The sequence below is a fragment of the Triticum urartu genome, chromosome 6A (assembly GCF_056163025.1).
Source record: "Triticum urartu cultivar PI428250 chromosome 6A, HENAU_Tu73, whole genome shotgun sequence".
Lineage (NCBI taxonomy): Eukaryota > Viridiplantae > Streptophyta > Magnoliopsida > Poales > Poaceae > Triticum > Triticum urartu.
In genome coordinates, this window is record NC_141878.1 from 361,973,141 (window position 1) to 361,994,734 (window position 21,594).

The following is a 21,594-nucleotide window of genomic DNA, read 5'->3' on the forward strand; positions in this document are numbered from 1 at the left end:
TAGTATTCGTTAATCCAGACTAGGGTGTTGTAGAGACCTGATCGGGTGAAGGCCGATCCGTCACATAATGCCGAAAAAGTCGCAAGAGATTTTAGCCTCCGAATAGCTGACCAGCTCACGCCGCATCATGACAGTCAGTTTTCGGCTTTCTCTACTGAGGTGCTCATCCGGATAAACCAGGAAACAATCACAGTAGTTCTCCCTTTACTACCCTAGCCGATAGAGTGGAACGTAGGGTAGTAAGCACAGCAGCCGGGCAACCCAACTATTGACGAAAGACATGATTCTAAGCCGATGCATATGATGCTAAATTTGGGGGGCCGAACTATGATACGTCTCCAACGTATCTATAATTTTTTATTGTTCCATGCTATTATATTATCCATCTAGGATGTTTTATATGTATTTATATGCTATTTTATATGATTTTTGGGACTAACCTATTAACCTAGAGCCCAGTGCCAGTTTCTGATTTTTTTTCTTGTTTTGGAGTATCGCATAAAAGGAAAACCAAACAGAGTCCAATTGACCTGAAATTTCACGGAGATCCTTTTTGGACCAGAAGAAGCCCACGAAGTATCGGATATGGGCCAGAAGAGTCGCGAGGCACCCACGAGGGTGGGGGCGCGCCCTACCCCCTGGCACGCCCCCTACCTCGTGGCCGCCTCGGAGGCCCCCCTGACCTGTTCCCCACGCCAAAACCTCTTATATATACCCAAACTTCCAGAACATAACCTAGATCGGGAGTTCCACCGTCGCAAGCCTTTGTAGCCACCGAAAACTAATTTAGACCCGTTCTGGCACCCTGCCGGAGGGGGGAATCCCTCTCCAGCGGCCATCTTCATCATCCCGGCGCTCTCCATGACGAGGAGGGAGTAGTTCACCCTCGGGGCCGAGGGTATGTACCAGTAGCTATGTGTTTGATCTCTCTCTCTCTCTTGTGTTCTTGATTCGGCACAATCTTGATGTATCACGAGCTTTGATATTATAGTTGGATCTTATGATGTTCCTCCCCCTCTACTCTCTTGTAATGGATTTAGTTTTCCCTTTGAAGTTTTCTTATCGGATTGAGTCTTTAAGGATTTGAGAACACTTGAAGTATGTCTTGCACGTGCTTATCTGTGGTGACAATGGGATATCACGTGATCCACTTGACGTATGTTTTGGTGATCAACTTGTGAGTTCCGTGACCTCATGACCTTATGCATAGGGGTTGGCACACGTTTTCGTCTTGACTCTCCGGTAGAAACTTTGGGGCACTCTTTGAAGTTCTTTGTGTTGGTTGATTAGATGAATCTGAGATTGTGTGATGCATATCATATAATCATACCCACGGATACTTGAGGTGGCATTGGAGTATCTAGGTGACATTAGGGTTTTGGTTGATTTGTGTCTTAAGGTGTTATTCTAGTACAAACTCTAGGATAGATTGAACGGAAAGAATAGCTCCATGTTATTTTACTACGGACTCTTGAATAGATCGATCAGAAAGGATAACTTTGAGGTGGTTTCGTACCCTACAATAATCTCTTCGTATGTTCTCTGCTATTAGTGACTTTGGAGTGACTCTTTTTTGCATGTTGAGGGATTGTTATATGATCCAATTATGTTATTATTGTTGAGAGAACATGCACTAGTGAAAGTATGAACCCTAGGCCTTGTTTCCTAGCATTGCAATACCGTTTTCACTCACTTTTGTCATTAGTTACCTTGCTGTTTTTATATTTTCAGATTACAAAAACCTATATCTAACATCCATATTGCACTTGTATCAACATCTCTTCGTCGAACTAGTGCACCCATACAATTTACCATTGTATTGGGTGTGTTTGGTACACAAGAGACTTTTTGTTATTTGGTTGCAGGGTTGCTTGAGAGGTACTATCTTCATCCTATGCCTCCCATGGATTGATAAACCTTAGGTCATCTACTTGAGGGAAATTTGCTACTATCCTACAAACCTCTGCACTTGGAGGCCCAACAACGTCTACAAGAAGAAGGTTGTGTAGTAGACATCAAGCTCTTTTCTAGCGCCGTTGCCGGGGAGGTGAGTGCTTGAAGGTATATCTTTATATCTTGCAACCAAATCTTTTTGTTTCTTGTTTTATCACTAGTTTATTCTATAAAAGAAAACTAAAAATGGAATTAAGGATGCCTGATATGCTTCATGTTTTTAATGTCTTTCGTGAGAATAAGGATTCCGGTAATTGTCCCAAAGTGTTAGAAGAAGAATGTATTAAAATGTTTGGCACTAGATCATTGGATGATGAGCATGATTGCAATGTTGTTAGTATGAATTCTTTGAATATCCATGATGCTAATGATATGCAAATCTACAAGCTCGGGGATGCTATGTTTGATGAAGATGATATTTTTCCCCCATGTTTTGATGAGCAAATTTATTTTGATGATAGCATGCCTCCTATTTATGATGATTATATTGATGAAAGTGGGTATGGAAGAGTGTCATCTTTAGGAAGTAATGATCCCACTATTTTGGAGGGTGTTGAATCTTATTGTGATAATTATGAAAATGGGTTTGGAGAGGTCATGACTTTAGCTAATGTTAATCCCACTATTTGGAAGAGTGTCAACTTTGCATACATGTAGATCGTGTTAATAATATGTTTTGTGATAGCTATATTCACTAGTGCAGAACCGGGCAATAGCACCGGTTCGTAAGGCCCTTTAGTGCCGGTTCGGTAACCGGCACTAAATTGTGGGCACTAAAGGCCCCCCCCTTTAGGACCGGTTCAGCATGAACCGGTGCTAAAGGGCAACCACATGGCACGAGCCAGCTCCGTGGGCGCGTAGGACATTAGTACCGGTTGGTAACACCAACCGGTACTAAATGTTTGGGTGTGTTTTGGTTTTATTTTTTATTTTTACTTTAATTTTGTGTTTTCAATTTAATTTACGGATTGTTTTACATTATAATGAGTTGTTAAATCATTAGGTGAATGTACCATAGATTAGTTTGACTGGATGCGTGGATCCTAGCTAAGTCATCAAGTATATGTCATATCCATATTATATACTTGATCACCTAATTAAGTGATCGAGGTAATATCGATATGGCATATACTTGATCGCTTAGCTAGAATCCATCCAGTTGAAACTAATATGCAGTTTCTTTCATAAATGATATAATAACTCATCATCATCATCATCATATTAATATAAAAACTCTTGCATCATATATATCATCACCAACAATAGTTTTCATAGCAAAGATATCATCGAGTTCAACATGGTAATGATATTATAAGCGTTCATAACACCACAAAAGCAAATCACTCTTTGAGATTAAGTTCAGGATGAAGAACACGGACATGAGAGGACAAGTACTAAGAGCATGAACTAGCTAATTAATCACTCCTGCTGCTCTCTCTCTCTCAGGTAAAATATCATAGAACATGTATAGCTTTGCTGATTCATCATATTGGAGCATGCAGATGAACCTGTCTCCTAATTGTGGGTTGCGCTTCTGATTGCTGCCCCTAGTACTTCTCTGTGATCGTTCACAATTTTGCTCCAATCTTTTACGATTAAGCATTCCTCGCTATTAGAAATCCTGAATGCACTAAAGTGCATTGTAGGATATCTTGGCCGTAAGCTAACAATATTCATGGTACCTTTAGTCTCCATCCAATCAGGCACAACATTCATCGGGAGTCCCTGTTGAAGAACATCGTATAGTAACATACTTAGCAATGAAGTTTAGCTTAAAAAAATAATGTATGCAAAAGATGCACTGCGGAGAAATAGTAGAAATCTTACCATCTTTCCTAAATATATGTGACTGTAGTTTAGTACGAACACTATTGGTCGCACGTTTTGAGTACTAACATTTCTAAGTGCAAGAAAAAAATTGTCTTGACAGCATCAAGATCCTCAAGCCATGAAACATAATGACTTGTCTCCTCGCAGTTTAGTTCAGCCTCGGGATAGTGGACGGTGCTGTCTACCAAGCGCCGGACATGTTTGCTTGATTGGAAGTAAGCTATCAATATAAATTGAGATCTATTAATTATTCAACTGGTTCAAATAATCTCATATCGAAGACATAAATATGGTTGAGAAACTCACATAATGGTAGAACTGGAGGCGTCTGCACATCGACCCAGATGTCTCTATTACCTTCAATATCATCTTCCGAATGAATATCAAAGGTGATAACCATATCAGGCTCAAATGCATAAGCCTTGCATAGTGCTTGCCAAGTTTTGCATTCAAAAAAGGTGTATGTGTCTGCCTTGTATAATTTAACGTTGAAGGTATAACCATGCTCGGTCTTCAAGTAAACTCTTTTTACCTCCATAGTTTTGTTAGGACTGAAACCTATCTTATCCAAGACAAAAAATTCTTGCATGGCAGGGGATACGCTAGTAGAATAGTGAAAAATTAAAATTAAAAGTTGAAGCAAATGAAGCATAAGTCATGCTTAATTACGAAAAAAGACTTGTCGTTGTGACTTACTGTATCCACTTCGAAGTTCTCATCCAGCTTGATGCTGAAGCGTCTATCATCAACTAGAAAATTTCTGCCGCACAGGCCGCGCTGGTCTTCGCAGTATTCGTACATAATGAAATCGTGTTCGTCGTCAGACGACATTCCTATGTTCATAGGTGAAACATTAAACACTTATTAGTTCTATTAATTCAACTAATTCTGTTAATTCAACTAGTTCAACTAATTAATTGAACTAATTCAACTAAGCACTTATGAAAATTATACCTAATTAATTGAACTAATTCAACTAACTAGTTCAACTAATTAATTCAACTAATTCAACTAAACTAGTTCTATTAATTTTCTTACTAAAAATAAGGTAGCTAGTTCTATATAATAAAATGTTAATTACATAATGAAATCTCATATAACTAAATTAAATATATATCTAATATATAATTTATATCTAATTCATCTAACATTTGACATTAATATCTAACATATGTTCATATATAGGTGCAACATTAAACACTTACTAGTTCTATTAATTCAACTAAATAAACTAGTTCTATTAATTCAACTAAGCATTTACTAAAAATAAACTAGTTCTATTAATTTCTTACTAAAAATAAACTAGTTCTATATAGTAATATTTTGATTAGATCATCAAATCTCATATACCTAAATTTTCTTACTAAAAATAAACTTGTTCTATTAATTTTCATACTAAAAATAAACTAGTTATATTAATTCAACTAGTTCAAATCTCATATATATATACCTAATTAATATCTAGCTAATTCATCTAAAATTGACATTAATATTTAACATCTTTTCCATATAATTCATCTAACATTAACATTCTAACATTATTATCTACGTAATTTATCTAACATTAATCTAAACAACAGAAAATAGAAAATAAGTAAAAACAATGTGTGTGTGTGTCTGTCTGTGTGTGTATGTGTGTGTGTACAAGCGGGGGGCGGCGGCATACGAGCGGCGGCGGGCGATGCGACGGGGACGGGCGGCGGGCGAGGCGGCGGCAACGGGCGGTGGGGGCGACGGCGGTGACGGCGACGACGGGTGGCGGGGGCGACGGCAGTGACGGCGACGACGGGCAGTGGGGGCGGCGGGGCCTGCGAGGGCGGCGCGCGATGGGCGACGGCGCGGCGACGGCAGCGATGTCGCGCGAAGAAGTTGGATCGAGAAGTGGTGGTCGATGAAACTGAATTTTTCATAAGTGCCATATATATAGGAGGGGTCTTTAGTACCGGTTGGAGCCACCAACTGGTACTAAAGGCCAATTTTTGCCAGGCCAAGGGGCGGGAAACGGCCCCTTTAGTACCGGTTCATGCCACGAACTGGTACTAAAGGCCCAATCATTAGTACCGGTTGGAGCCACCAACCGGTACTAATGGTTGTGCGCTGCCACCGGCGGTGCACAATGTTTAGTCCCACCTCGCCGAGCGAAGGGCAGCCGCACTGGTTTATAAACCCAGCCGCGGCTGCTCCTTCGAATTTCTCTATATAGCAGGCTTCTGGGCCTAACTACGGCACGCTGCCCTGTGAGTCTGCTGGCCCTTCTGGGCCTGCATTTGCACACCCTAGGTCTGGTAGGCCCACTGGGCAGCGCCCCAACAAATTTTTTATATAGTTTTTTCTTTTCTGCATTATTTATTTTTGAGTAATTTTTTATATAGTTTTTTTCTGCATTATTTATTTTTGAGTAATTTTTTATATAGTTTTTTTCTTTTCTGCTTTATTTATTTTCTTCTATTTATTTCTGAGTAGTTTTTTTGTGACCCTCTCTACTCTTTTGCACATGCTATGCGGGTGAAATGATAATACCATTGCAAGTTTCAACATTTTCAGATTTCATTTTGTGGTGATTTTCAATTTCACGGTCATTTAGCTCTCTAAACAATTAGGTAAATGACTGAAAAATAACAAATGATGTCAGAACATGTTGGAAATTGATGACGTCGCTTTGAATGCTGCATACTGAACACGAAAGAAGTCCGGAGTTCAAATAAGTTTAAAAAACATTGAAGTGCCCGTGTAACAGATGAGTTCTCGTCCGAAACCTTGATACTCCAAAAGAGATTGTCCAATTTGTACACGAAGTGCGTCTAGTTTTTGTCGTGACCCTCTCACCTCTTTAGCACATGCTATGCGGGTGAAATGATGATACCATGCCAAGTTTCAACATTTTCACAGTTCATTTTGTAGTGATTTTCCATTTCACGGTCATTTAGCTCTCTAAACAATTAGGAAAATGACTAAAAAACAACAAATGATGTCAGAACATGTTGGAAATTGATGACGTCACTTTGAATGCTGCATACTGAACACAAAAGAAGTCCGGAGTTCAAATAAGTTTAAAAAACATTGAAGTGCCCGTGTAACAGATGAGTTCTCGTCCGAAACCCTGATACTCCGAAAGAGTTTTTCCAGTTTGTACACGAAGTGCGTCAAGTTTCAACATTTTCACAGTTCATTTTGTAGAGATTTTCAATTTCACAGCCATTTAGATCTTTAAACAATTCGGTAAATGACTGAAAAGCAATAAATGATGTCAGAACATGTTGGAAGTTGATGACGTCGCTTTGAATGCTGCATACGGAACACAAGAAGTCCGGAGTTCAAATAAGTTATTAAAAATAAAAAAGAGGTGCAATGCAGGTTAATTTTTTTCAAGCCTTTCGGAATAGTGTAGACTACACTACACATAGCTCAGTGCAATATATGCTATTCCGAAAGGCTTGAAGCTAATCAACGTGCAGGTGACCATTGCGCCTCTTCGTCATTGTCTCTGCACTCACGGCTTATAAACCGCTCATACTGCCTCTCTCTTGGCGAGGTGGGACTAAAAATCAGCTTACTAAGAAACTCTAGTACCGGTTCATGCCATGAACCAGTACTAAAGGTCTTCGTGGGGGCCCCAGCCGCACTGGCCTCATTAGTACCGGTTCGTGGCATGAACCGGTACTAAAGGTTGCCCACGAACCGATACTAATGATGCCCGCCCGCCTAGCCGTTGGAACCGGCACTAATGGTCACATTAGTGCCGGCTCAAATTCAAACCGGCACTAATGTGCTTCACATTTGACCCTTTTTCTACTAGTGATTGTTGAATTTGCTTATGATCCTACATGTAATTATTATGAGGGAGGAACTTATGCTTGATGAATTGCAATAATACCAAGTTTCTCTCTATGTGCTTAAAATCTTGAAGTTGTGCTTGTTTTACTTTCCTATGCAAGTTGATTCTTGTTCCCACAAGTTGTTTGGTCACAAAATCCCTATGCATAGGAAGTGGGTTAGACTTAAATGTGCTAGTAATATTCTTCATGATGCTCTCCTTATGTTTCAATTCTTATCTTTTATGTGAGCATCATTGAGATCATCATGCCTAGCTAGGGGCGTTAAACGATGGCGCTTGTTGGGAGGCAACCCTATTTTATTTTTGTTACTTGCTTTTTGTTCCTCTTTATTAATAAATAAATCATCTATCCTATGTTATGATTGTGTTTTTTATGTTTTAATTAGAGTTGTTGCCAAGTAGAACCTTTGGGAAGACTTGGGTGAAGTCTTTGTGATCTTGCTATAAAAACAGAAACTTTTGTGCTCACGAGATTAGCTGCCATTGTTTACTGGAGAGTGAGTTTAGGTTGATTCTTTTTGCAGATGATTAATAGACAAATTATTCAGGTCCAAAAATTTATTTCAGAATTTTTGGAGGACAGAAGTATTCGAATAATACAGATTACTACCGACTATTCTTTTTTTTGACAGATTCTATTTTTATTGTGTTGTTTGCCTATTTTGATGAATCTATGAGTAGTATCGGAGGGTATGAACCATAGGGAAGTTGGAATATAGTAGATATTACACCAATATGAATTTATAATGAGTTCACAACAGTACCTAAGTGGTGATTTATTTTCTTATACTAACGGAGCTTACGAGTTTTCTGTTAAGTTTTGTGTTGTGAAGTTTTCAAGTTTTGAGTAAAGATTCGATGGACTATGGAATAAGGAGTGGCAAGACCCTAAGCTTGGGGATACGCAAGGAACCCCAAGGTAATATTCAAGAACAAGCAATAGCCTAAGCTTGGGGATGCCCCGGAAGGCATCCCCTCTTTTGTCTTCGTTCATCAGTAACTTTGCTTGACGTATATTTTTATTCACCACATGATATGTGTTTTGCTTGGAGCGTCATTTTATTTTCTTTTACTTTTTGCTTTCTGTTTGAATAAAATACCAAGATCTGAAATTCTTAAATGTTAGAGAGTCTTCACATAATTGCATAATTATTCAACTACTCATTGTGCTTCGCTTATATCTTTTGGAGTAGTTTACCGTTTGCTCTAGTGCTTCACTTATATCTTCTTAGAGCATGGCGGTAGTTTTATTTTGAAGAAGTTTTTGAACTCTCATGCTTCACTTATATTATTTTGAGAGTCTTTTAGAACAACATGGTAGTTTTCTTTTGTTATGAAAATAGTCCTAATATGATGGGCATCCAAGATGGGTATAATAAAAACATTCATATAGAGTGCATTGAATACTATGAGAAGTTTGATACTTGATGGTTGTTTTGAGTTATGATGATGGTGATATCAGAGTCATGATAGTTAAGTAGTTGTGAATTTGAGAAATACTTGTGTTGAGGTTTGCAAGTCCCCTAGCATGCACATATGGTAACCGTTGAGTGACAAATTTGAAGCATGAGGTGTTTCTTTGATTGTCTTCCTTATGAGTGGCGGTCGGGGACGAGCGATGGTATTTTCCTACCAATCATGAGCAAGCAAGTTGGATGCACACCCACTTAGTTTCTTTTGATGAGCTTTCATACATTTATAGCTTTAGTGCATCCGTTGCATGGCAATCCCTACTCCTCGCATTGACATCAATTGATGGGCATCTCCATAGCCCGTTGATTAGCCGCGTCAATGTGAGACCTTCTCCTTTTTTGTCTTCTCCACACAACACCCATCATTATATTCTATTCCACCCATAGTGCTATGTCCATGGCTCATGCTCATGTATTGCGTGAAAGTTGAAAAAAGTTTGAGATTACTAAAGTATGAAACAATTGATTGGCTTGTCATCGGGGTTGTGCATGATGGGAGAATTTTTGTGTGACGAAGATGAAGCATAGACAAACTATATGATTTTGTGGGGACACTACAAAAAAAGACACATCCGTGACATTTTGTGCCGAACGAAATTTTTTTCTGTCATACATATGACACTTCTATGACGATAATTGTGACAAAACCCGGTATCATCATACATGTGGTGGGCTCCTACTTCTATGACAAAAAATCATGATAGAAAATGGGCTTTTCATCCCGGGCGGGCTGGAGACACAGCTGCATGACATTCTTTGGGCCGTCCATGACGGAAAAAACCATGGTAGAAGCGAGGGGGAGGAAATTTCGGGGAGTTCCCGGTTACGGTGGGAGGTCGGGGGACGAGCGATGCGCGTTTCTATCATACACGTACGCGCGTGTGTGCGAGGCGTTGGCTCTAACTAAACCCGAGCGAGGCGTTGGGATCTAACTGAACCCGAGCGATTGCACTGCAGGCTACGCGTTACTGAACCCGAGCGATCGATCGATGGCTGTTAACTGAACCCGATTGAGCGATTCCTTCTCTACTGCTGCTAACTGAAGCCGATCGATTGGATGAACATTGAGCGTTGCGGGGGGGGGGGGGGGGGTTGGATGAACAGTGAGCAGTGCCATAGCCTCTGGATGAACATGACCCCGTGGTGTGGTGGAGGGCTGGATGAACAGTAGACAGTGGAGGGGTGGTTGAACAGGACCCCGTGGTGTGGAGGGCTGGATGAACAGTAGACGGTGGAGGGGTGCCCGTGAAGGGGTGGTTGAACAGTACCCGGTGGAGTAGCGCGCGGTACAGGCTGGATGAATAGCGTGGAGGCTGGAGGAGGTCGACGGTAGCCCGTGGAGGCTGGAGGAGGTCGACGGTGGAGATGAACAGTATCCCGTGGAGTCCCATTTTGCGGTACGCCACACCCCTCCCGATGAACAGGACCCCCGTTTCGACCGTAGCACTCCAACACAAGTCCGTTTCGTCTGTTTTGCGGTACGCCACACCCCTCCCGATCAACAGGACCCCCGTTTCAACCATAGGAGGTCTGTTTCGTCTGTTTTGCGGTACGCCACACCACTCCTGATCAACAGGACCCCCGTTTAGACCATAGGAGGTTCGTTTCCTCCATTTTGCGGTACGCCAGACCCCTCTCGATCAACAGGACCCCGTTTCGAACATAGGAGGTCCGTTTCCTCCTTTGTGCGGTACGCCAGGCCTCGTTTCCATCGCCTGTTCCATCCAAGCCCTCCCGATGAACACGACCACGCATTTCGTTCCGACCCAACCGGTTGGCTCCCACGCGTTCCGTTGCCTCCCGATGAACACGCCGCATTACGTTGCCTCCCCATGAACACGACGCATTCCGTTGCCTCCCCATGAACACGACGCATTTTGTTGCCTCCCCATGAACACGACGACGACGTTGTTTCTCCGTTCCGACCCAGCCATGTACACGAGCCCTGGCCGTACGTATGCGCGAGTAGGCGTTCGAGACCCCGCCCATATGTACACATACGTGGTCGTATTTTCTTTCTTGCACCCTGGCCACTGTACGTACGTGTACATGCTATGTGTGCGCCTCTACTACGACACATGCGCGCCTCTACATCCACCAGTATGTATGTACGTACACGTTGCGACCAGAATGACAACGCTATGTATGCTTCGACCAGGTGGGTCCCGACTGTCAGGCACTTCCTTGCATGCAAAGATGTAGCTGGTGGGTCCCAGCAGTCAGGGGGAAATGTTTTTTCGCGAAATACGATGGCCCGTCCGGTGGGTCCCCGCTGTCAGGTGGAGGAATAATTATTTTGCACGTAATAAGGAGGCACTTCCTTGCTGCGGCCATGGACCCAGCTGTCAGCCTCTCCACGTACAGTCCACGTCCGGTGGAAGCCGTTCCTTGACCACGTTGACCACGCCGCGTCGAGAGCACCAGGGCGGTGGACGGTGGCGAGGCCTAGGAAGGGGACGACACGGAGCTGGGGAAGACGCAGTAGTGGATGCCCACGCGTAGAGGAGTACAAGGGTTCACTGGTTCGCTGCGGTGTGAGGCTGTCATCGCCATAGAATAACAGGGGGTGTGGGTGAGTAGAGGGATGGCCTGGCCAGCGGTGGTAGTAGTAGGGGGCGGTGAGGCCTCCGCCGCATCGCAGCCGTCCACGGGAGGCAGGAGCACGAGGCATGACCGATGCTGGTTTGGGCGGCTGGAGCAAGAAGACCAGAGGTTGAAGAAGCACTATGGCCGTTGGATGGACATCGTACGGTCACTAAAGCTAGAATCGTGCATATTGACTAAGTTGACAAAGCCCTCCGTCCCCGTCAACTTAGTAGGCCCACAACTCAGCCTGCCACTATACTAGGTCCCGGATAACAGGGGGAGTATTCATTTTTTTGTGCGTAATAAGGAGGCACTTCCTTGCGTGCGAAGATATAGCTGGTGGGTCCGAGCTGTCAGCGGCGGTAACGTTTTTTTCGCGAAATACAGAGGCCCTTTCGGTGGGTCCCTGATGTCAGGTGGAGGAATCATTATTTTGCGCGTAATAAGGAGGCATTTCCTTGCGTGCGGCCGTGGACCCAGCTGTCGGCCCCTCCACGTACAGTCCACTTCAGATGCATGTCGGCCGTTGATCACGTTGACTAGGCCGCGCCGAGAGCACCAGGGAGGTGGACGACGGTGAGGCCTAGGAAGGGAATGACATAGAGGCATGGAAGACTCGGCACTTGTTTCCCACGCGGAGGGGAGTACGACTGTATGAGGGTTTACTGGTTCGTCTGCCATCGCCGGAGAATAACAGCAGGTGTGGGTGAGTAGAGGGATGGCTAGGCTAGTTATTGGAGTACGGTGGGGTGGTGAGGCCTGCACGGCAGCAGAGCCGACCGCCAGGAGGAGGGAGCGGGCAGTCCTGTTGGCGCTTGTTTGAGCGGCTAGAGCAGGAAGAGCAGAGATTGAAGAAGCACGACGGTCGTTGGATGGCCATCCAACAGTCACTGCTTGTGCGTCAACCTTTTTTTATGAAAGCCTCAAATCTGTGGAAAACAGCATACAGCCCATCTGGCATTATTTCTAATAATTTACAGCCCATTTTCTAATTATTAAGGTTTTTTTGGAGCCCATATTCTTTTTGTTAGCATTACAGCCCATATTGTGGCCACGGTTAAAAAATTATACGAAATTTTGCATATTTCGGTGCAGTCCGAACTGTTTTTAATCCCGAAATTTCGACTCACATTCAAACTGATTTTAAAAATAAATGTATATCAATATAAAATCCAACAAATTCTCCACGCATAAAAATTAATGTAATTTAAAATCTCGAAATGAAAAAAATGATATTTGAAACTAATTGCCGGTTTGATGTGTTTTAAAAATGTACAACCCATTTCTCATTACTGATGGGCCATTTTCTCGGCCAGCCGAATGAAAGCTCTCCTCGTCTTGAAAGATTTCCAGCCCAACAGGCCTGACAAAGCGACTTACTTGGCAAATCACAAAAAACTGGGCTGTGGCTGTGGACCCAGCTGTCAGCCTCTCCATGTACAATACTCTTCCGATGGAATGTCGTTGACCATGTTGACCATGCCGCGCCGAGAGCACCAAGGCGGTGGACGACGGCGAGGCCTAGGAAGTGGACGACGCGGCAATGGATGCCCATGCGGAGAGGAGTACGAGAGTTCACTGGTTCAGCTGCGGTGTGAGGCTGCCGTCGCCGCAGGGCCTGGCTAGCGGTGGGAGTAGTAGGGGGCGATGAGGCCTCAACGGCAGCACAGCCGGCCACTGGAGGCAGCAGCAGGCGGTCTCCCCGGCGCTGGTTTGGCCGGCGGTGCAAGAAGAGCAACAATTGAAGAAGCAGCAGGACCGTTCGATTCAACTCCAACGGTTACTGCTGCTAGAATCGTTTGTTGACTAAGTTGACAAGCCCTGCGTACGTGTCAACTGAGTAGGCCCACAGGTCAGCCTCCCAACCGGTGCGCCCCAGATGTCAATGGGAGGAATCATTTTTTTCTCGTAATAAGGAGGTGGTTGATTGCATGCGGCCAGGCCAGCGGAGGGAGTAGGGTTGGCCGGGGAAGCCTGCGCGGCATCACAGCGGGCCACAAGAGGAGGGAGCAGGCAGTCCCGCCAGCGCTAGTTTAGGCGGCTGGAGCAGGAAGATCAGAGATTGAAGAAGCACGTCGTCCGTCGGATGGACATCCAACAGTCACTGCTGCTAGAATCGTGTGTTCACTGACAAAGCCTTGCGTAAACAAATCAGCCTCAAAATCTGTGGCGTGTACAGCCCATTTGCTATTATTTTTATAATTTTTACTCATTTTCTAATTCATATGGAATTTATTGCAGCCCGTTCTCCATTTTTAGAAATACTGGCCATTTTCTGGTCAGTACCAGGGTCAAAAAATTAACTAAATATGTGGGAAATTTTGAAAAAAATCGCAATTTTTTGCTGGGGAACGAAATATTCTTAATCCAAAAATGAATAGCCATACTAAAACAAATTTAAAAATAAATTAGTACTATGTCATGTTAAATCCAATGAAATACTTATAAGATATCAGTGAAGAACAAAAACAAAAAAAGAAACTTATATCCCATTTGCTATAATTTTTTTGGAATTTTCAATCCCTTTTGATATTACTTTTAACAGACATTGACCATACTCTTAAGCCAGGACGGAATGCATCCCTCCTCGTCTTGAAAGATTTGTAGCCCAGTAATTTGGAGAAAACAAATAGGCCTAGCTTGGGTATTCTTCAAAAAGAAATACTGGGCTACCTATTTTCCCAAAGAATTGGTGCATGAGCATTTAGCTTTATTTATTTATTTAGTTACTTATTTATGTTTAGGGGACCATGAGCATGTACCTGGGCCGGATTCATGCGAGAGCCTCCCTTCCAGTTAATTATGGGGTTCTCTATTGGGCCTTCATCAGTGGGTTGCATGTTATCAACAAGTGGAAAATGTGTTCCATACGAAAAATAGTATGCGCTACGTACGGTACAGGTCACTAAAGGATCGAACCGTGCAAAGACTTTCAAAACATTGTGTTTGTCGTTCTAAAAACACATTTATTCAACCAACAGACGAAATATACTACTGATTGTACATTAAAAACGGCAGCAGCAGCAACCAGGGCTGGGGGTGCAAAAGAAGCAGTAAGCAGGCCAGAAGAGTGAAGACCTCCACCAGCATCCACGAGCATCCAGCTGCCGCGACCGTCGACGAGCACCATCCAAGACATGTTCATGCCGACCCAGTACATACCGTTAATGTAGTTGAGGCTGACGGGGATCGGATCACAGTCAAGGGGGTTGATGCTCGCCACCCTACGATCGTTATGTTGGGTGACATGTCGTTTCTGAAGATCAGGCGGCATCAGCAAGCAAGGAGCTGGCTTAATAAGCTCCGTCTTGAGGGCTTTGAGTAAACGGTACAGCCCCGACGAGCACGCGGCGAGCGGCATGGTACTAAGATTGTCCACACGCGAAATAATGAGCTTGCTTACCTCTGTGGGGAGCGAATTCCAGCCACTCTTTCGGCGGATGCTGCTTGGTTCTGCCATTGTTAGTGCTTGGGTTTCGGACGAGGGGGGAGGCGCCTTAGCGGGGATGGAAGATTGGACGAGATTATGTGCGGACAAAGATGGAGAAGTGAATATGTGTTGCAGGAAGTGGACAGGTGATGATGACTACAGCACGCCGCTTGACTTACGAGACACATACCAGCAGCGTAGGGTCATGTCGATGCCAGACAACTTGCTTGAGTGATCACAGTACTGGTACTCCCTACAATGCTATGCCCTAACTTGCTTGAGTAGAGTAGTAGAGTAGGACTCTGCTCTACTACTAGCACCGGAGGAGTAGTATATTATAATCTAAAATAGTTACAAACTTCAATTCCCGAGCATGGAACGACTACGAACCATGCTCAAAGACCGTGTCTACGTGGTGTTTGGACATGGGCGACAACCTCAATGCCAACGGTGCTGCTCCCGTTGCACCATATGTGTTTCTGTCCTTCCTGTTCGAAATCATGGTAGAATTCATGATTTAATTATTTTGTGCTTATTAGGATTAAATCTCGTAGTAGCTTGCTCATATATTCAACTGGCGCAACGTCCCCTACAGCCACTCTCGTTTCATGGATGGCCTGGTCGATGCCTCCAAGGAGCCCTTCGTCCACTGCTATGAGTGCCCGATGCCGTTTTGTGGCTCGCCGGCGGACATGGTGCATCACCTCACGGATGCGTGCAGCGGTCACTGCTGGCCCTTGGCGGAGAACATCAAGTATGAGATGTGCTACCCGTTCACCATGCCAGATTCGCCGGAGGATCACCGCTGCCTGCTAGTCTCGGAGGAGGACGGCAGCGTCTTCCTCTTGATCGTGGGCACCGGCGAGGCCCGCGCAGGCCGCCGCCCCATCTCTGTAATCTGCGTCAGGGGCGACGCCGCTGACGCTGACACTGACACGAGGCCAATGTATGGGTGCGTAGTCAGTGTTACTACCCCTCCGGGTCGCGTGGGCGGCGACACCGGCCTCATCGAACGGACTTGGACTCTGGGGAGCTGGGACTATCCCGCCAATGTGGACTTGGAAAACCCATGGCATCCTTCACCCGCCGACGCGGTGCACGGGGACTGCAAGGAGGTTCACCTGGACATACGCATTATCAAGTTAAATGTTGATCATTAGTCTTCGCAAAATGTAATCCGCTGTCTAAGCATGTGGAGACTTCCATGTATGAATTTTTACAACAGCACTGGTGAAAGACTTACGATGAACCATTTCTTACATCTCCTCTGCCCGCTTGCAAGTCATCCTGATTTAATCCCTCCGCCTAGGTGTATAAGGGCATGGTTAATATTACTTAATAGTATAGCCAACTGTTGACTATAAGAAAGTGCCATGTCATCTGTAGCCAACATGTATAACAATCGATACTCAAAAACTAATTCTTAAAGATCATTTCTTGCAAAGCATAATAAGTGTTATTTCTTCACAAGTTTTGGATGCATGTTTTGGGCACCTTACTACTATTAGTATGACCAAAAATTGAACGAACATTATATATAGTACGATAAATGCTGATGCATGTCACCTAAAATTATATCATTCAAAACTATGTTTAAATACGAATCCACCGATATAGTTTTTGTTGACATGCACTAACATTTTGTCAGTTAAATCTTCAGTCAAATTCAATGGGGGACTAATAAACCACGACCGATGTAGTACAAGTGTAGAGGGCGGCGCTGCACGGGAGTCTCACCTCTCACCCCGCTCGTGGTGCGGCAGTAAAGCCGTCATATCACAAAACCCAACCACTCCCGGTAATAAGTGGCCTGGTAAAATAAACGGACAAGCAACCATCACATCCCTTCGTCTTTTTTGCATTTCATCTCTCTGCATTTACTTTCTCCGGTTCATCTCGCACACTCGATCCCTAGCTACTACTCCTAGGGCCAGTTCTTTTGGCGGCTTCCCTAGCTTTTCCCACAAGACTAGTCACAGTGGAGAGTACTACTCATTTATTTGGGCTTCTAAACTACTACTCCGTCCTGGTTCATTCCTCACCATTGTAATTTTTGCTAAATGTTGACCAAAGATTTATCTGGTTTATTCCTCACCATTGTAATCCTTCCATCTAGGTGTGTAAGTCATCTTACGAAAACCAAATAATCCCAAAACACTTAGGTGTGGTGCATTAACTTCTAGCTCGTTTCTTGTTTCATGACATATCAACCAAGAAGAGATAAAGAGTGTGCATGCTTTTAATGACTTCAGATATCAAACATGACATGCAGTGGTTAGTTCATTCCATGCAATACTATTAATTAGCAAATAAACATTAACGTTTCTCGTTTTCCCCTCCTCCTTGGTCACGGTGCATATCCTAAGATGACTTACTCACCTAGACGGATGGAGTAGTGCATGTGACATGCACTAACATTTCATTAGTTAAATTTATGATCAAAATTTGACACAGATTACAATGGGGACCAATAAACCAGGGCGGAGGTAGTAGTTATGAGATTACTAATCGAGAAGCCTAAAAGAACTGGTCCCTGGTACTCCTAGTAGTAGTACTCAAGTTGGAATTCCAATTGCATGGCACAACTTGTTAGGCAAAAAATTCGATACAGGGTGTAGGAAGCGGTTTGGGAATTTGCATGCCTTTCCAACCAGTGAGATACTCCGTACAAAGTACGACAGAGAAATAACCACAGAGAAGGAAGCTAAAAGTAAACAATCAAATGAGCATTTTTGCATTTGTTTTGCATTGAATCGTTTCACAAGCTTTACTAGTGTTGTTTTTCTACTTTTACAAAAACCGCATTGTAATGTTAAAACGGGCATTTGCACGTACTCCCTCCGTCCGGGTTTATTAGGCCTAAAGACAACTTCTCTTAGACCAAGACACATAGTAATTTGCTCACATTAATTCTTCCATTCCACTCCCAATGCACTCTCTCACATGCATGCAGCCAATGAAAAAGCACACATGAAGTGTATTAACTTTTCAGCCATGGCACCAACAACAATAGCTTTCAATACAACCACTGAAATGGTTGCATGCATGCACCTTTCTAATGCGGGGCCTTATAAAGGGGACATGCTTGTGATGCTGAGAGGCATAATAAACCCGGACGGAGGGAGTACATAAGTAATAGTAGTACTCCCTCCGTCTAGCTGTATAAGTCTTCCCTCCTGCTTGGTCACGGTGCACAACCAAAGATGACTTATTGACCTGGACGTAGGGAGTAGCACAGTCTGCAAGCATATATCGAGAGAGACGTGTAGTGTGATAGTATTTAGTAAAGTTTGTGCTATATGCACGTACTTGCAAAATGCGTACAAATACACAAGGTTTCCAAACTTTCCCTTTTACATACTTAATTAAGGACGCTAAAAATTCCTGAACGTTCAGGATTTATCATTTGCGTCCCAAAACTAATGAGATCGCCTTACGAAAAAAATATAATCCTCCTAAAAGCCACGGCGCTCGCAGGAGCGCTTGCGGTGCACCACGAGTGCCCTGCTGCACGGCCGTTTCCCAGCGCGTCGACACAACCCCTCTTCCTCAGCCTCGCAACTCGCGAGGTGTTGATTGGAGGCTTGCTGGCGGGCGAGCGCAATCTCACCGGTGTGGTGATCCGGCGCCAACAGGTACTCCTCCTTGCTGGAAGCGTGCACCCGGTCCACGTACCGCCAAGCGTAGATGAGGCGCTTGGGCCCAACTGCACTCAGGGCATCGGCACGGGCGTCCTCCGCCACCCTCACGGCCCTCGCACGAGTCTTCTACCGAAGAGCCAATCGCCTGACTCTCTCGGACGCGACATAGGCCTCCCAGGCAACTTGTTCCGCGGTGTGCTTCTCTTCCCCGACCTTCTTCTCCGCCTCTATTTTGGCGCGCTATGCTGGAGGCAAAGCCTCCCACAAGGCGACACCCATTTCTTTCCAAAGCTCCTTAAGGCTGGGGGGGCTCGGCAGGCGGCGCGGCGTTCTCCTCGTAGTGGGGAGCCGACGCGTCCTCCGGCGCGCGTGCTGGCGAGATTGGGAACGCCGACGCATCCACCTCGACGCATCGCAGCGAGGAGCGGAACACCGACGCGTCCTCCTCGACTAGTGGCGGCGAGGAACGGAACGGCGATGCGACGCGTCGCGGTGAGGAGCGGAACGCCGACGCGTCCTCCTCGACTAGTGGCGGTGAGGAACGGAACGGCGACGCGTCGCGTAGCGGCGAGGAGCTGAACACTGATGCTTCCTCCTCGACTAGTGGCGGCGAGGACCGGAACGGCGATGCATGACCGTCCGCGCGGTGCAGCGAGGGGCTCCTAGGGCGTGGGAGGGGCGAGGCCATGGTGGCCGACGTGAGAGGGAGGGGGAGGGGGAGGAGATAGAGATGAACGTGAATGTGAGGGGGAGGAGATAGCGATGTCGTGGGAGGCACAGTATTTATAGCGAGCAATGGAACACCTACGTAAGATATGGACTGAGCTGCACTAACTTAACTGCAGGTCCAGTTGCGTCACTGACATGTGGGCCAGACCCCTGTTGGGCCCATATGTCAGTGACCCAATGCACCTGCAGTTAAGTAACAACTACGTGGGCATATTTGTTGGAGTAAATTACGGGGGAGCGATGGGCTGGAAATATTGCTGGTCACAACGGATTGGACGAGCGTGGGGGGAGGAGAGTCATGCTTGCAGATTAAATTAACCCCGATAAAAAATGATATTTTAAACGTGGCTACTCGATCTGTGAAAACTGGCGAGCCACCGCGCTCCAAGTCGTTCACCTGTGGTCCCGACCATCAACTCCTACGAATCAAATTATCACGCGAGCTGACTATTCATACAAAGGTGCTCCACCGCGTACCCGCTACCCGCGAATGCAACAATCGTGCACCTAGGGTTTTAGGGTTTATTTGTTAACATCGCCTTTACCTAACACTCATGTGTACGAGACAATGAGAGGCCGACTCCGTGCGTGCGCCTCTTCTCTTCGTATATGTACTGCACCGTTTGTCTAGTGTCCAAAAATTTATAATAACTACTAGCAATGTGCCAATGCGTTGCCACACGATCAAAGTAGATTAATACATATTCACCGATTTGATAGGAAAAAAGTCTAGTTTTGAAATACGTATATCACTAAAAATATGTTCTATTTCACTCAAAATATATTCCTTTGGCGATTTTGATGAGATAAGGGAGGAATGTTGTTGGTTTCAAGATTCGAGAAGTGGTATATGTCTAATTTCTACTCATACTAGCAAGATGCCCGTGCGTCGCACGGAACATCAAGATCTTGTGGGAGAAAAGGATGAACGGGGGAAGGCCTTATCTGCAAATGTGGTGAAGAGTGCGGGTAAATTGCCGTATTTTCCTTCCTATCCGTCAAATATAAATCGGACAACCTACATTGCAGGATGGCAGGCCCACCATCGTCACCAACTCTATTTTTTATCCCTACTCTTATAAAAAGCATTGTCGATGATGATCGTGTGCCTGCCATCCTGCAATATAGGCCATCCGATCTATATCTGACGGATAGGAAGGAAACTATGGCAATTTTGCAAAAAGATACCCACACCCCTCTCCACATTTGCAAATAAGTCCTTCCCTCGTTCATCATTTTCCCCCACAAGATAAACTACTCATACAAATGCATCTTGATGTTCCGTGCAACGCATGGGCATCTTGCTAGTTGTTGCAAAAAGCCCATGTGTGTGTGAGAGAGAGGGAGAGTGGAGGAGGACGGAGTGCATGTGTGACAAAGACACAAGGAGTGTGTGTGCGATAGGTATCAGCTTAAAATGAGGCGATAGTGTGTGTGTGTGCACGATCGAGAGGGCGTGTCTCAAGAAGGGAAGAAAAATCTACATAGATACAAGGAGCGGGAGAGAGACATGTATACGATGGTGGAAGCACGAGTGTGCGGGTGTATAAACCTATCTAGAGGCTAGCTAGTCGATAAATGTTTGTGAGAGAAATACAAGTCGGGGTGCGAAAGCGAGAGTTTTGTGTGAGAGAGAGAGACGGTAGTCGGGAAGGGGAGTAGAAGCAGGAGTTGTGTGTGTGTCTGTGAGAGATAGAGAGAGGAGACGGTAGTCGGGGTTGTCTGATCGGTAAACAAATGAATAATGTCAGTCTGGGATGGAGACGAAAAGGAGACCGCAACAAATGGTGTGTCTACAGGAGAGAGAGAGAGAGAGAGTAATTTTAGTGGTATGAGTCATATGTATAGACATATAGGGTGTGTGAGAGAATACCATAGAGAGAAAGACAAAGCGAAAAACGAGTGGAGACTGTGTGTGTGGCGGTGAAAAAGAAAGCTTAGGTTCCGAGTGATACCAGAGAACAGTAGAGACATGAGAGATAATGAAAACCGTGTAATGTATAATGATAGGGAGAGTGTGACACTTCTCAAGGGAGACGTCGAGAGACCATGTTTGCGAGGATAGGAGAAACATGAAGTGAGCGTGCGGGTGAGCTGGAGAAAAGAGAGTGATAGCTA